Source organism: Triticum dicoccoides, chromosome 3B (assembly GCF_002162155.2).
Source record: "Triticum dicoccoides isolate Atlit2015 ecotype Zavitan chromosome 3B, WEW_v2.0, whole genome shotgun sequence".
Lineage (NCBI taxonomy): Eukaryota > Viridiplantae > Streptophyta > Magnoliopsida > Poales > Poaceae > Triticum > Triticum dicoccoides.
In genome coordinates, this window is record NC_041385.1 from 689,889,489 (window position 1) to 689,907,147 (window position 17,659).

Sequence of the window (17,659 nt, forward strand, 5' to 3'; positions counted from 1 at the left end):
CCTGGATGTCCATATTGGTTCCTACATATTCTACGAAGATCTTTATCGGTCAAACCGCATAACAACATACGTTTTTCCCTTTGTCATCGGTATGTTACTTGCCCGAGATTCGATCGTCGGTATCCAATACCTAGTTCAATCTCGTTACCGGCAAGTCTCTTTACTCGTTCCGTAGTACATCATCCCACAACTAACTCATTAGTTGCAATGCTTGCAAGGCTTAAGTGATGTGTATTACCGAGAGGGCCTAGAGATACCTCTCCGACAATCGGAGTGACAAAACCTAATCTCGAAATACGCCAACCCAACATGTACCTTTGGAGACACCTGTAGATCACCTTTATAATCACCCAGTAACGTTGTGACGTTTGGTAGCACACAAAGTGTTCCTCTGGTAAACGGGAGTTGCATAATCTCATAGTCACAGGAACATGTATAAGTCATGAAGAAAGCAGTAGCAACATACTAAACGATCGTGTGCTAAGCTAACGGAATGGGTCAAGTCAACCACATCATTCTCCTAATGATGTGATCCCGTTAATCAAATGACAACTCTTTTGTCCATGGCTAGGAAACTTAACCATCTTTGATTCACGAGCTAGTCAAGTAGAGGCATACTAGTGACACTATGTTTGTCTATGTATTCACACATGTATTATGTTTCCGGTTAATACAATTCTAGCATGAATAATAAACATTTATCATGAAATAAGGAAATAAATAATAACTTTATTATTGCCTCTAGGGCATATTTCCTTCAGTCTCCCACTTGCACTAGAGTCAATAATCTAGTTCACATCACCATGTGATTTAACACCAATATTCACATCTGTATGTGATTAATACCCATAGTTCACATCGTCATGCGATCAACGCCAAAAGGGTTTACTAGAGTCAATAATCTAGTTCACATGGCTATGTGATTAACACCCAAAGAGTACTAAAGTATGATCATGTTTTGCTCATGAGAGAAGTTTAGTCAATGGGTCTGTCACATTCAGAGCCGTATGTATTTTGCAAATATTCTATGTCCACAATGCTCTGCACGGAGCTACTCTAGCTAATTGCTCCCACTTTCAATATGTATCCAGATTGAGACTTAGAGTCATCTGGATTGGTGTAAAAGCTTGCATCATTGTAACTTTTTACGACTGGCTCTTTTATCACCTCCATAATCGAGAAACATCTCCTTAGTCCTCACTAAGGATATTCTTGACCGCTGTTCTAGTGATCTACTTTTAGATCAAAATTGTATTCCTTTGCCAAACTCAGAGCAAGGTATACAATAGGTCTAGTACACAGCATAGCATACTTTATAGAACCTATGACTGAGGCATAGGGAATGACTATTCATTCTTTTCTATTTTCTGCCATGGTCGGGTTTTGAGTCTTACTCAACTTCACACCTTGCAACACAGGCAAGAACTCTTTCTTTGACTGTTCCATTTTGAACTACTTCAAAATCTTGTCAAGGTATGTACTCTTTGAAAAATCTTATCAAGTGTCTTGATCTATCTCTATAGGTCTTGATGCTCAATGCGTAAGCAGCTTCACCAAGGTCTTTCTTTGAAAAACTCCTTTCAAACACTCATTTATGCTTTCCAGAAAAATTCTACATTATTTCCCATCAACAATATGTCATTCACATATACTTATCAGAAATGATGTAGTGCTCCCACTCACTTTCTTGTAAATACAGGCTTTGCTTTGATCAACTTATCAAAGCATATATTCCAACTCCGAGATGCTTGCACCAGTCCATAGATAGATCGCTGGAGCTTGCACATTTTGTTAGCACCTTTAGGATTGACAAAACCTTCTGGTTGCATCATATACAACTCTTATTTAATAAATCCATTAAGGAATGCAGTTTTGACATCCATTTGCCAGATTTCATAAAATGTGGCAATTGCTAACATGATTCAGACAGACTTAAGCTTCGATATGAGTGAGAAAATCTCATCGTATTCAACACCTTGAACTTGTTGAAAACCTTTCGCAACAAGTCGAGCTTAGTAGATAGTAACACTACTATCAGTGTCCGTCTTCCTCTTGAAGATCCATTTATTTAACATGGCTTGCTGATCATCGAGCAAGTCAATCAAAGTCCATACTTTGTTCTCATACATGGATCATATCTCAGATTTTATGGCCTCAAGCCATTTCGTGGAATCTGGGCTCATCATCGCTTCCTCATAGTTCATAGGTTCATCATGGTCTAGTAACATGACTTCCAGAACAGGATTACCGTACCACTCTGGTGCAGATCTTACTCTGGAAGACCTACGAGGTTCTGTAGTAACTTAATCTGAAGTTTCATGATCATCATTAACTTCCTCACTAATTGGTGTAGTAGTCACAGGAACAGATTTCCGTGATGAACTACTTTAAAATAAGGGAGCAGGTACAATTACCTCATCAAGTTCTACTTTCCTCCCACTCACTTCTTTCGAGAGAAACTTCTTCTCTAGAAAGGATCCATCTTAGCAACGAATAACTGGCCTTCGGATCTGTGATAGAAGGTGTACCCAATAGTTACCTTTGGGTATTCTATGAAGACGCACTTCTCCGATTTGGGTTCGAGCTTATCAGGTTGAAACTTTTCCACATAAGCATCGCAGCCCCAAACTTTTAAGAAATGACAGCTTAGGTTTACTGCTAAACCATAGTTCATGCGGTGTCATCTCAACGGATTTATATGGTGCCCTTTTAACGTGAATGCAGCTGTCTCTAATGCATAACCCCAAAACGATAATGGTAAATCAGTAAGAGACATCATAGATCGCGCCATATCCAATAAAGTGCGGTTACGATGTTCGGACACACCATAACGTTGTGGTGTTCCAGGTGGCGTGAGCTGTGAAACTATTCCACATTGTTTTAGTTGAAGGCCAAACTCGTAACTCAAATATTCGCCTCCGCGATCAGATCGCAGAAATTTTATTTTCTTGTTACGATAATTTTTCCACTTCACTCTGAAATTCTTTGAACCTTTCAACTATTTCAGACTTATGTTTCATCAAGTAGATATACCCATATCTGCTCAAATCATCTGTGAAGGTCAGAAAATAACGATACCTGCCGCGAGCCTTAATACTCATTGGTCTGCATACATCAGTATGTATTATTTCCAACAAGTTTGTTGCTCGTTCCATTGTTCCGAAGAACGGAGTTTTACTCATCTAGCCCAAAGGCACGGTTCGCAAGCATCAAATGATTCATAACCAAGTGATTCCGAAAATCCATCTTTATGGAGTTTCTTCATGCGCTTTATACCGATATGACCCAAATGGCAGTGCCATAAATAAGTTGCACTATCATTATTAACTTTGCATCTTTTGGCATCAATATTATGAATATGTGTATCACTACGATCGAGATCCAACAAACTATTTTCATTGGGTGTATGACCATCGAAGGTCTTATTCATGTAAACAGAATAACAATTATTCTCTAACTTTAAATGAATAACCGTATCGCAATAAACATGATCAAATCATATTCATGCTTAATGCAAATGCCAAATAACATTTATTTAGGTTTAACACTAATCCCGAAAGTATAAAGAGTGTGCGATGATGGTCATATCAATCTTGGAACTACTTCCAACACTCATCGTCACTTCCCCTTCAACTGGTCTCTGTTTTATTCTGTAACTCCTGTTTCGAGTTACTAATCTTTAGCAACCGAACAAGTACCAAATACTCAGGGGCTACTATAAACACTAGTAAGGCACACATCCATAACATGTATATCAAATATACCCTTGTTCACTTTGCCATCCTACTTATCCACCAAATATTCAGGGCATCTCCGCTTCCAGTGACCATTTCCTTTGCAGTGTAAGCACTCAGTTTCAGGCTTTGGTCCAGCTTTGGGCTTCTTTGCGGGAGTGACAACTTGTTTGCCATTCTACTTGAAGTTCCCTTTCTTTCCCTTTGCCCTTTTCTTGAAACTAGTGATCTTGTCAACCATCAACACTTGATGCTCTTTCTTGATTTCTACCTTCGTCGATTTCAACATCACGAAGAGCTCGGGAATCGTTTTCGTCATCCCTTGCATACTGTAGTTCATCACAAAGTTCTACTAACTTGGTGATGGTGACTAGAGAACTCTATCAATCACTATCTTATCTGGAAGATTAACTCCCACTTGATTCAAGCGATTGTAGTACCCAGACAATCTGAGCACATGCTCACTAGTTGAGCGATTCTCCTCCATCTTTTAGCTATAGAACTTGTTGGAGACTTTATATCTCTCAACTCGGGTATTTGCTTGAAATATTAACTTCAATTCCTGGAACATCTCATATGATCCATGACGTTCAAAACGTCTTTGAAGTCCCGATTCTAAGCTGTTTAAGCATGGTGCACTAAACTATCAAGTAGTCATCTTTTTGAGCTAGCCAAACGTTCATAACGTCCGCATCTGCTCCTGCAATAGGTTTGTCACCTAGCGGTGCATCAAGGACATAATTCTTCTGTGCAGCAATGAGGATAAACCTCAGATAACGGATCCAATCTGCATCATTGCTACTAACATCTTTCAACAAAATTTTCTCTAGGAACATATCAAAACAAACATATGAAAGACAACGCGAGCTATTGATCTACAACATAATTTGCAAAATACTACCAGGACTAAGTTCATGATAAATTAAAGTTCAATTAATCATATTACTTAAGAACTCCCACTTAGAAAGACATTCCTCTAATCCTCTAAGTGATCACGTGATCCAAATCAACTAAACCATAACCGATCATCACGTGAAATGGGGTAGCTTCCAATGGTGAACATCATTATGTTGATCATATCTACTATATGATTCACGCTCGACCTTTCGGTCTCCGTGTTCCGAGGCCATATATGCATATGCTAGGCTCGTCAAGTTTAACCTGCGTATTCCGCATGTGCAAAACTGGCTTGCACCCGTTGTAGATGGACGTAGAGCTTATCACACCCGATCATCACGTGGTGTCTGGGCACGACGAACTTTGGCAACGGTGCATACTCAGGGAGAACACTTCTTGATAATTAGTGAGAGATCATCTTATAATGCTACCGTCAAACAAAACAGAATAAGATGTATAACAGATAAACATCATATGCAATCAAAATATGTGACATGATATGGCCATGATCATCTTGCGCCTTTGATCTCCATCTTCAAAGTACTGTCATGATCTCTATCGTCACCGGCACGACACCATGATCTTCATCATCTTGATCTATATCAATGTGTCGTCACATGGTCGTCTCGCCAACTATTGCTCTTGCAACTATTGCTATCGCATAGCGATAAAGTAAAGCAATTATTTGGCACTTGCATCTTATGCAACAAAGAGACAACCATAGAGCTTCTGCCAGTTGCCGATAACTTCAACAAAACATGATCATCTCATACAACAACTTATATCTCATCACGTCTTGACCATATCACATCACAACATGCCCTGCAAAAACAAGTTAGACGTCCTCTACTTTGTTGTTGCAAGTTTTACGTGGCTGCTACGGGCTGAGCAAGAACCGTTCTTACCTACGCATCAAAACCACAACGATAGTTCGTCAAGTTAGTGTTGTTTTAACCTTCGCAAGGACCGGGTGTAGCCACACTCGGTTCAACTAAAGTTGGAGAAACTGACACCCGCCAGCCACCAGTGTGCAAAGCACGTCGGTAGAACCAGTCTCCGTAAGCGTACGCGTAATGTCGGTCCGGGCCGCTTCATCCAACAATACCGCCGAACCAAAGTATGACATGCTAGTAAGCAGTATGACTTGTACCGCCCACAACTCATTTGTGTTCTACTCGTGCATATAACATCAACGCATAAAACCTAGGCTCGGATGCCACTGTCGGGTAACGTAGTAATTTCAAAAAATTTCCTACGCACATGCAAGATCATGGTGATGGCATAGCAACGAGAGAGGAGAGTATTGTCCATGTACCCTCGTAGACCGTAAGCGGAAGCGTTATGACAACGCGGTTGATGTAGTGGTACGTCTTCACGATCTGACCGATCCAAGTACCGAACGTACGGCACCTCCGAGTTCAGCACACGTTCAGCTCGATGACGATCCCCGGACTCTGATCCAGCAAAGTGTCGGGGATGAGTTCCGTCAGCACGACAGCGTGGTGACGATGATGACGTTCTACCGGCGCAGGGCTTCGCCTAAGCTTCGCGATGATATGACCGAGGTGGAATATGGTGGAGGGGGGCACCGCACACGGCTAAGGAACGATCACGTAGATCAACTTGTGTGTCATGGGGTGCCCCCTGCCCCCGTATATAAAGGAGCAAGGGGGGAGGTGGCCGGCCCTAGGAGGGGGCGCGCCAAGTGTGGAGTCCTACTAGGACTCCCTAGTCCTAGTAGGATTCCACCTCCCTTGTTGGAGTAGGAGAAGGTGGAAAGAGGGGGGGAGGAGGAAGGAAAGGGGGGCCGCACCCCTTGTCCAATTCGGACCAGAGGGGGGCTGCGCGCCTCCTTCCTTTCGGCCTCTCTCCTCTATTCCCGTATGGCCCAATAAGGCCCATATACTCCCCGGCGAATTCCCGTAACTCTCCGGTACTCCTAAAAATACCCGAATCACTCGGAACCTTTCCGAACTCCGAATATAGTCGTCCAATATATCGATCTTTATGTCTCGACCCTTTCGAGACTCCTCGTCATGTCCCAGATCTCATCCGGGACTCCGAACTCCTTCGGTACATCAAAACTCATAAACTCATAATATAATTGTCATCGAAACCTTAAGCGTGCGGACCCTACGGGTTCGAGAACTATGTAGACATGACCTAGAACTATTCTCGGTCAATAACCAATAGCGGAACCTGGATGTCCATATTGGTTCCTACATATTCTACGAAGATCTTTATCGGTCAAACCGCATAACAACATACGTTGTTCCCTTTGTCATCGGTATGTTACTTGCCCGAGATTCGATCGTCGGTATCCAATACCTAGTTCAATCTCGTTACCGGCAAGTCTCTTTACTCGTTCCGTAATACATCATCCCACAACTAACTCATTAGTTGCAATGCTTGCAAGGCTTAAGTGATGTGTATTACCGAGAGGGCCCAGAGATACCTCTCCGACAATCGGAGTGACAAAACCTAATCTCGAAATACGCCAACCCAACATGTACCTTTGGAGACACCTGTAGAACACCTTTATAATCACCCAGTTACGTTGTGATGTTTGGTAGCACACAAAGTGTTCCTCTGGTAAACGGGAGTTGCATAATCTCATAGTCACAGGAACATGTATAAGTCATGAAGAAAGCAGTAGCAACATACTAAACGATCGTGTGCTAAGCTAACGGAATGGGTCAAGTCAACCACATCATTCTCCTAATGATGTGATCCCGTTAATCAAATGACAACTCTTTTGTCCATGGCTAGGAAACTTAACCATCTTTGATTCACGAGCTAGTCAAGTAGAGGCATACTAGTGACACTATGTTTGTCTATGTATTCACACATGTATTATGTTTCCGGTTAATACAATTCTAGCATGAATAATAAACATTTATCATGAAATAAGGAAATAAATAATAACTTTATTATTGCCTCTAGGGCATATTTCCTTCACCTGCTACCTTTCAAAGATGCATGATGGCTATATTCTCTGACTTTTGTGAGAAAATTTGGGAGGTTTCATGGATGACTTCTCCGTCTATGGTTCCTATTTTGATGATTGCTTGAGCAATCTCGCTCGAGTTTTGCAGAGATGTGAAGAAACTAATCTTGTCTTGAATTGGGAAAAGTGCCACTTTATGGTTAATGAAGGTATTGTCTTGGGCACAAAGTTTCTGAAAGAGGTATTGAAGTTGATAAAGCCAAGGTTGATGCTATTGAAAAGATGCCATGTCCCAAGGACATCAAAGGTATAAGAAGTTTCCTTGGTCATGCCGGATTTTATAGGAGGTTCATCAAGGACTTCTCAAAAATCTCTCGGCCTCTGACTAATTTATTACAAAAAGATGTACCATTTGTCTTTGATGATGATTGTGTAGAAGCGTTTGAAATACTTAAGAAAGCATTAGTCTCTGCACCTGTTGTTCAGCCACCTGATTGGAATTTACCCTTTGAAATTATGTGTGATGCTAGTGATTATGCCGTAGGTGATGTTCTATGGCAAAGAGTTGATAAGAAATTGAATGTTATCCATTATGCTAGTAAGACTCTAGACAATGCTCAAAGAAATTATGCTACTACCAAAAAGGAACTTTTAGCAGTTGTATTTGCTTGTGATAAAGCAGTTGTATTTGCTTGTGATAAATTCAGACCCTATATTGTTGATTCTAGAGTAACTATTCATACAGATCATGCTGCTATTAAATATCTTATGGAAAAGAAAGATGCAAAACCTAGACTCATTAGATGGGTTCTCTTGCTTCAAGAATTTGATTTACATATTGTTGATAGAAAAGGAGCTGAGAATCCCGTTGCAGACAACTTATCTAGGCTAGAGAATGTTCTTGATGACCCACTACCTATTGATGATAGCTTTCCTGATGAGCAACTAAATGTCATAAGTACTTCTCGTAGCACTCCGTGGTATGCTGATTATGCTAATTATATTGTTGCTAAATTTATACCGCCTAGCTTCACATACCAACAAAAGAAAAAGTTTTTCTATGACTTGCGACATTACTTTTGGGATGACCCACATCTTTATAAAGAAGGAGTAGATGGTGTTATTAGACGTTGTGTACCTGAGCATGAACAGGAACAGTTCCTATGCAAGTGTCACTCCGAAGCTTATGGAGGACATCACGCTGGAGATAGAACTGCACATAAGGTATTGCAATCCAGTTTTTATTGGCCTACTCTCTTCAAGGATGCCCGTAAGTTTGTTTTGTCTTGCGATGAATGTCAAAGAATTGGTAATATTAGTAGACGTCAAGAAATGCCTATGAATTATTCACTTGTTATTGAGCCATTTGATGTTTGGGGCTTTGATTATATGGGACCTTTTCTTGCCTCCAATGGTTACACTCATATTCTAGTTGTTGTTGATTACGTTACTAAGTGGGTAGAAGCTATTCCAAATAGTCGTGCTGATCATAACACTTCTATTAAACTGCTTAAGGAAGTTATTTTTCCGAGGTTTGGAGTCCCTAGATACTTAATAACTGATGGTGGTTCACACTTTATTCATGGTGCTTTCCGTAAGATGCTTGCTAAATACGACGTTAATCATAGGATTGCGTCTCCATATCACCCGCAGTCTAGTGGTTAGGTAGAACTGAGCAATAGAGAGCTCGAATTAATTTTGCAAAAGACTGTCAATAGGTCTAGAAAGAATTGGTCCAAAAAATTGGATGACCGCATTATGGTCCTATAGAACTGGATATAAAAATCCTATGGGTATGTCTCTGTATAAAATGGTTTATGGAAAAGCATGTCATTTACCTCTCAAACTAGAACATAAGGCATATTGGGCTATTAAGGAGCTGAACTATGATTTCAAACTTGCCGGTGAGAAGAGGTTATTTGACATTAGCTCACTTGATGAGTGGAGAACCCAAGCTTATGAAAATGCCAAGTTGTTTAAGGAAAAAGTTAAACGTGTTGGGGAACGTTGTAGAAAATTAAAAAAAATTCCTACGGTTTCACCAAGATCCATCTATGAGTTCATCTAGCAACGAGTCATGGGAGAGTGATTGCATCTACATACCACTTGTAGATCGCGTGCGGAAGCGTTCAAGTGAACGGGGTTGATGGAGTCGTACTCGTCGTGATTCAAATCACCGATGACCTAGTGCCGAATGGATAGCACCTCCGCGTTCAACACAGGTACGGAGCGGATGACGTCTCCTCCTTCTTGATCTAGCAAGGGGGAAGGAGAGGTTGATGATGATCCAGCAGCACGACGGCGTGGTGGTGGATGCAGCAGAACTCCGGCAGGGCTTCGCTAAGCGACTACGGGAGGAGGAGGAGGTGTAGCAGGAAGGGGAGGCGCCAAGGGCTTCAGGGTCCGGCCACCCCTCCCTCCCCTCCCTTTATATAGGTGAAGAGAGGGGGGGATGGCGCAGCCTTGCCCCTTCCTCCAAGGAAGGGGTGCGGCCAAGAGGGGGGGAGGAGTCCATCATCCCCAAGGCACCTCGGAGGTGCCTTCCCCTCTTAGGACTCTCCCCTCCCCAAGTCTCCTTGGCGCATGGGCCTCTTGGGGCTGGTGCCCTTGGCCCATATAGGCCAAGGCGCACCCCCACAGCCCATGTGGCCCCCCGGGGCAGGTGGACCCCCCTCCCCCCCCCCGGTGGACCCTCGGACCCCTTTTGGCACTCCCAGTACAATACCGATAAAGTGCGAAACTTTTCCGGCGACCAAAATAAGACTTTCTATATATAAATCTTTACCTCCGGACCATTCCGGAACTCCTCGTGACGTCCGGGATCTCATCCGGGACTCCGAACAACATTCGGTTTGCTGCATACTCATATTCATACAACCCTAGCGTCACTAAACCTTAAGTGTGTAGACCCTACGGGTTCGGGAGACATGCAGACATGACCGAGACGTTCTCCGGTCAATAACCAACAGCGGGATCTGGATACCCATGTTGGCTCCCACATGTTCCACGATGATCTCATTGGATGAACCACGATGTCAAGGACTCAATCGATCCCGTATACAATTCCCTTTGTCTAGCGGCATTGTACTTGCCCGAGATTCGATCGTCGGTATCCCGATACCTTGTTCAATCTCGTTACCGGCAAGTCTCTTTACTCGTTCCGTAACACATCATCCCGTGATCAACCCCTTGGTCACATTGTGCACATTATGATGATGTCCTACCGAGTGGGCCCAGAGATACCTCTCCGTTTACACGGAGTGACAAATCCCAGTCTCGATTCGTGCCAACCCAACAGACACTTTCGGAGATACCTGTAATGCACCTTTATAGCCACCCAGTTACATTGTGACGTTTGGTACACCAAAGCATTCCCATGGTATCCGGGAGTTGCACAATCTCATGGTCTAAGGAAAAGATACTTGACATTAGAAAAGCTTTAGCATACGAATTACACGATCTTTGTGCTAGGCTTAGGATTGGGTCTTGTCCATCACATCATTCCATGGTCAGGAAATCATGACCATCTATTGATAAATGAGCTAGTTAACTAGAGGCTTACTAGGGACATGGTGTTGTCTATGTACCCACACATGTATCTGAGTTTCCTATCAATACAATTATAGCATGGATAATAAACGATTATCATGAACAAGGAAATATAATAATAACTAATTTATTATTGCCTCTAGGGCATATTTCCAACAGTCTCCCACTTGCACTAGAGTCAATAATCTAGTTCACATCGCCATGTGATTAACACTGATAGGTCACATCGCCATGTGACCAACATCCAAAGAGTTTACTAGTGTCACTAAACTAGTTCACATCATCATGTGATAAAGACTCAACGAGTTTTGGGGTTTGATCATGTTTTGCTTGTGAGAGAGGTTTTTAGTCAACGGATCTGAACCTTTCAGATCTGTGTGTGCTTTGCAAATTTCTAGGTCATATTGTAAATGCTACTTCCACGCTCCACTTGGAGCTATTCCAAATGGTTGCTCCACTATACGTATCCGGTTTGCTACTCAGAGTCACTCGGATAGGTGTTAAAGCTTGCATCGACGTAACCCTTTACGCCGAACTCTTTATCACCTCCATAATCGAGAAACATGTCCTTATTTACTCCAAGGACAATTTTGACCGCTGTCCGATGATCCATTCCTGGATCATTCTTGTACCCCTTGACTGACTCATGGCAAGGCACACTTCCGGTGCGGTACACAGCATAGCATACTGTAGAGCCTACGTCTAAGGCATAGGGGACGACCTTCGTCCTTTCTCTCTTTTCTGCCGTGGTCGAGCTTTAACTCTTAACTTCATACCTTACAACTCAGGCAAGAACTCCTTCTTTGACTGATCCATCTTGAACACCTTCAAGATTATGTCAAGGTATGTGCTCATTTGAAAGTACCATTAAGCGGTTTTGATCTATCCTCATAGATCTTGATGCTCAATGTTTAAGTAGCTTAATCCAGGTTTTCACTTGAAAAACACTTTTCAAATAACCCTATATGCTTTACAGAAAATTCTACATCATTTCTGATCATCAATATGTCAATGACATATACTCATCAGAAATTCTATAGTGCTCCCACTCACTTCTTTGGAAATACAAGTTTCTCACAAACTTTGTATAAACCCAAAATCTTTGATCATATCATCAAAGCGTATATTCCAACTCCGAGATGCTTACTCCAGTCCTTAGAAGGATCGCTGGAGCCAGCATACCTTTTAGCATCCTTAGGATCGAAAAAAAACTTTCTGATTGTATCGCATACAACCTTTCCTTACAAAACTGGTAAGGAAACTCGTTTTGACATCCATCTGCCAGATTTCATAAATGCAGCTAATGCTAACATGATTCCGACGGATTTAAGCATCGCTAGGGATGAGAAAATCTCATCGTAGTCAACTCCTTGAACCCGTGAAAAACTCTTTGCCACAAGTCGAGCTTCATAGACGGTGACATTACCGTCCACGTCCGTCTTCTTCTTAAAGATCCATTTATCTCAATGGCTTGCCGATCAACGGGCAAGTCCACTAAAGTCCATGCTTTGTTCTAATACATGGATCCTATCTCGGATTTCATGGCTTTTAACCATTTGTTGGAATCCGGGCCCACCATCGCTTCTCCATAGCTCGTAGGTTCATTGTTGTCTAGCAACATGACCTTCAACACATGATTACTGTACCACTCTGAAGTAGTACGCATCCTTGTCACCCTACGAGGTACGGTAGTGAGTTGATCTGAAACTTCATGATCACTATCATAAGCTTCTACTTCAATTGGTGTAGGCGCCACAAGAACAACTTCCTGTGCCCTGCTGCACACTAGTTGAAGTGATGGTTCAATAACCTCATCAAGTCTCCACCATTCTCCCACTCAATTCTTTCGAGAGAAACTTTTCTTCGAGAAAGGACTTGTTTCTAGAAACAATTACTTTTGCTTCCGGATCTTGAGATAGGAGGTATACCCAACTATTTTGGGTGTCCTATGAAGATGTATTTATCCGTTTTGGGTTCGAGCTTATCACGATGAAACTTTTTCACATAAGCGTCGCAGCCCCAAACTTTTAAGAAATGACAACTTAGGTTTCTCCAAACCATAGTTCAAACAGTGTCGTCTCAACGGAATTACGTGGTGCCCTATTAAAGTGAGTGTGGTTGTCTCTAATGCCTAACACATGAACGATAGTGGTAATTCGATAAGAGACATCATGGTACGCACCATATCCAATAGGGTGCAACTATGATGTTCGGACACACCATCATACTATGGTGTTCCAAGCGGTATTAATTGTGAAACAATTTCCATAGTGTCTAAATTGCGTGCCAAAGCTCATAACTCAGATACTCATCTCTATGATCATATCATAGACATTTTATCCTCTTGTCACAGTGATCTTTAACTTCACTCTGAAATTACTTGAACCATTCAATAATTCAGACTTTGTGTTTCATCAAGTAAATATACTCAACATCTACTCGAATCATCTGTGAAGTCAGAACATAACGATATTCAGTGCATGCCTCAGCATTCATTAGACTGCACACATCAAAATGTGTTACTTCCAACAGGTTGCTACCTTGTTCCATCTTACTGAAACCGAGGCTTTTCAGTCATCTTGCCCATGTGGTATGATTTGCATATCTCAAGTGATTCAAAATCAAGTGAGTCCAAACGATCCATCTGCATGGAGTTTCTTCATGCGTATACACCAATAGACATGGTTTGCATGTCTCAAACTTTTCAAAAACGAGTGAGTCCAATCCATCAACATGGAGCTTCTTCATGCGTTTTATACCAATATGACTTACATGGCAGTGCCACAAGTACGTGGTACTATCGTTACTATCTTATATCTTTTGGCATGAAAATGTGTATCACTACGATCGAGATTCAATAAACCATTCCTTTTAGGTGCTAGACCATTGAAGGTATTATTCAAATCAACAGAGTAACCATTATACTCCTTAAATGAATAACTGTATTGCGACAGACATAATCCAATCATGTCTATGCTCAACGCAAACACCAAATTGCAATTATTTAGGTTTAACACCAATCTCGATGGTAGAGGGAGCGTGCGATACTTGATCATATCAACCTTGGAAACACTTCCAACACGTATCGTCAGCTCACCTTTAGCTAGTCTCCGTTTATTCCGTAGCTTTTGTTTCAAGTTACTAACACTTAGCAACCGAACCGGTATCTAATACCCTGGTGCTACTAGGAGTACTAGTAAAGTACACATTAACATAATGTATATCCAATATACTTCTATCGACCTTGCCAGCCTTCTTATCTACCAAGTATCTAGGGTAATTCTGCTCCAGTGGATGTTCCCCTTATTACAGAAGCACTTAGTCTCGGGTTTGGGTTCAACCTTGGGTTTCTTCACTGGAGCAGCAACTGATTTGCCGTTTCATGAAGTGTCCCTTCTTGCCCTTGCCCTTCTTGTAACTAGTGGTTTCACCAACCATCAACAATTGATGCTCCTTCTTGATTTCTACTTTCACGGTGTCAAACATCGTGAATACTTCAAGGATCATCATATCTATCCCTGACATGTTATAGTTCATCACGAAGCACTAGCATCTCGGTGGCAATGACTTTGGAGAAACATCACTATCTCATCTGGAAGATCAACTCCCACTTGATTCAAGTGATTGTTGCACTCAGACAATCTGAGCACAAGCTCAACGATTGAGCTTTTCTCCCTTAGTTTGCAGGCTAAGAAAATCGTCGGAGGTCTTATACCTCTTGACGTGGGCACGAGCCTGAAATCCCAATTTCAGCCCTCGAAACATCTCATATGTTCCGCGACGTTTCGAAAAACGTCTTTGGTGCCTCAACTCTAAACCGTTTAACTGAACTATCACGTAGTTATCAAAACGTGTATGTCTGATGTTCGTAACATCCACAAACGACGTTTGGGGTTCAGCACACTGAGCGGTGCATTAAGGACATAAGCTTTCTACTGTCCGCATAATCGCTACTGTCAACTTTCAACTATATTTTCTCTAGGAACATATCTAAACAGTGGAACTAAAGCGCGAGCTTACGACATAATTTGCAAAGATCTTTTGACTATGTTCAGGATAATTAAGTTCATCTCATGAACTCCCACTCAGACAGACATCCCTCTAGTCATCTAAGTGATTACATGATCCGTGTCAACTAGGCCGTGTCCGATCATCACGTGAGACGGACTAGTCATCATCGGTGAACATCTTCATGTTGATCGTATCTACTATACGACTCATGCTCGACCTTTCGGTCTCTTGTGTTCCGAGGCCATGTCTGTACATGCTAGGCTCGTCAAGTTAACCTAAGTGTATCGCGTGTGTAAATCTGGCTTACACCCGTTGTATGTGAACGTAAGAATCTATCACACCCGATCATCACGTGGTGCTTCGAAACGACGAACTTTCGCAACGGTGCACAGTTAGGGGGGACACTTTCTTGAAATTTTAATAAGGGATCATCTTATTTACTACCGTCGTTCTAACCAAACAAGATGCATAACATGATAAACATCACATGCAATCAAATAGTGACATGATATGGCCAATATCATTTTGCTCCTTTTGATCTCCATCTTCGGGGCTCCATGATCATCATCATCACCGGCATGACACCATGATCTCCATCATCATGATCTCCATCATCGTGTCTTCATGAAGTTGTCTCGCCAACTTATTACTTCTACTACTATGGCTACCGGTTAGCAATAAAGTAAAGTAATTACATGGCGTTGTTCAATGACACGCAGGTCATACAATAAATAAAGACAACTCCTATGGCTCCTGCCGGTTGTCATACTCATCGACATGCAAGTCATGATTCCTATTACAAGAACATGATCAATCTCATACATCACATATCATTCATCACATTCTTCTTGGCCATATCACATCACATAGCATACCCTGCAAAAACAAGTTAGACGTCCTCTAATTGTTGTTTGCATGTTTTACGTTGCTGCTATGGGTTTCTAGCAAGAACGTTTCTTACCTACGCAAAACCACAACGTGATATGCCAATTGCTATTTACCCTTCATAAGGACCCTTTTCATCGAATCCGTTCCGACTAAAGTGGGAGAGACTGGCACCCGCTAGCCACCTTATGCACCAAGTGCATGTCAGTCGGTGGAACCTGTCTCACGTAAGAGTACGTGTAAGGTCGGTCCGGGCCGCTTCATCCCACAATACCGTCGAAACAAGATTGGACTAGTAATGGTAAGCATATTGAACAAGATCAACGCCCACAACTACTTTGTGTTCTACTCGTGCAAAGAATCTACGCAATAGACCTAGCTCATGATGCCACTATTGGGGAACGTTGTAGAAAATTAAAAAAAATTCCTACGGTTTCACCAAGATCCATCTATGAGTTCATCTAGCAACGAGTCATGGGAGAGTGATTGCATCTACATACCACTTGTAGATCGCGTGCGGAAGCGTTCAAGTGAACGGGGTTGATGGAGTCGTACTCGTCGTGATTCAAATCACCGATGACCTAGTGCCGAACGGACAGCACCTCCGCGTTCAACACAGGTACGGAGCGGATGACGTCTCCTCCTTCTTGATCCAACAAGGGGGAAGGAGAGGTTGATGATGATCCAGCAGCACGACGGCGTGGTGGTGGATGCAGCAGAACTCCGGCAGGGCTTCGCTAAGCGACTATGAGAGGAGGAGGAGGTGTAGCAGGAAGGGAAGGCGCCAAGGGCTTCAGGGTCCGGCCACCCCTCCCTCCCCTCCCTTTATATAGGTGCAAGAGAGGGGGGAGGGCGCAGCCTTGCCCCTTCCTCCAAGGAAGGGGTGCAGCCAAGAGGGGGGAGGAGTCCATCCTCCCCAAGGCACCTCGGAGGTGCCTTCCCCTCTTAGGACTCTCCCCTCCCCAAGTCTCCTTGGCGCATGGGCCTCTTGGGGCTGGTGCCCTTGGCCCATATAGGCCAAGGCGCACCCCCACAGCCCATGTGGCCCCCCGGGGCAGGTGGAACCCCCCGGTGGACCCCCGGACCCCTTTCGGCACTCCCGATACAATACCGGTAAAGTGCGAAACTTTTCCGGCGACCAAAATAAGACTTCCTATATATAAATCTTTACCTCCGGACCATTCCGGAACTCCTCGTGACGTCCAGGATATCATCCGGGACTCCGAACAACATTCGGTTTGCTGCATACTCATATTCATACAACCCTAGCGTCACCGAACCTTAAGTGTGTAGACCCTACGGGTTCGGGAGACATGCAGACATGACCGAGACGTTCTCCGGTTAATAACCAACAGCGGGATCTGGATACCCATGTTGGCTCCCACATGTTCCATGATGATCTCATCGAATGAACCACGATGTCAAGGACTCAATCGATCCCGTATACAATTCCCTTTGTCTAGCGGCATTGTACTTGCCCGAGATTCGATCGTCGGTATCCCGATACCTTGTTCAATCTCGTTACTGGCAAGTCTCTTTACTCGTTCCATAACACATCATCCCGTGATCAACCCCTTGGTCACATTGTGCACATTATGATGATGTCCTACCGAGTGGGCCTAGAGATACCTCTCCG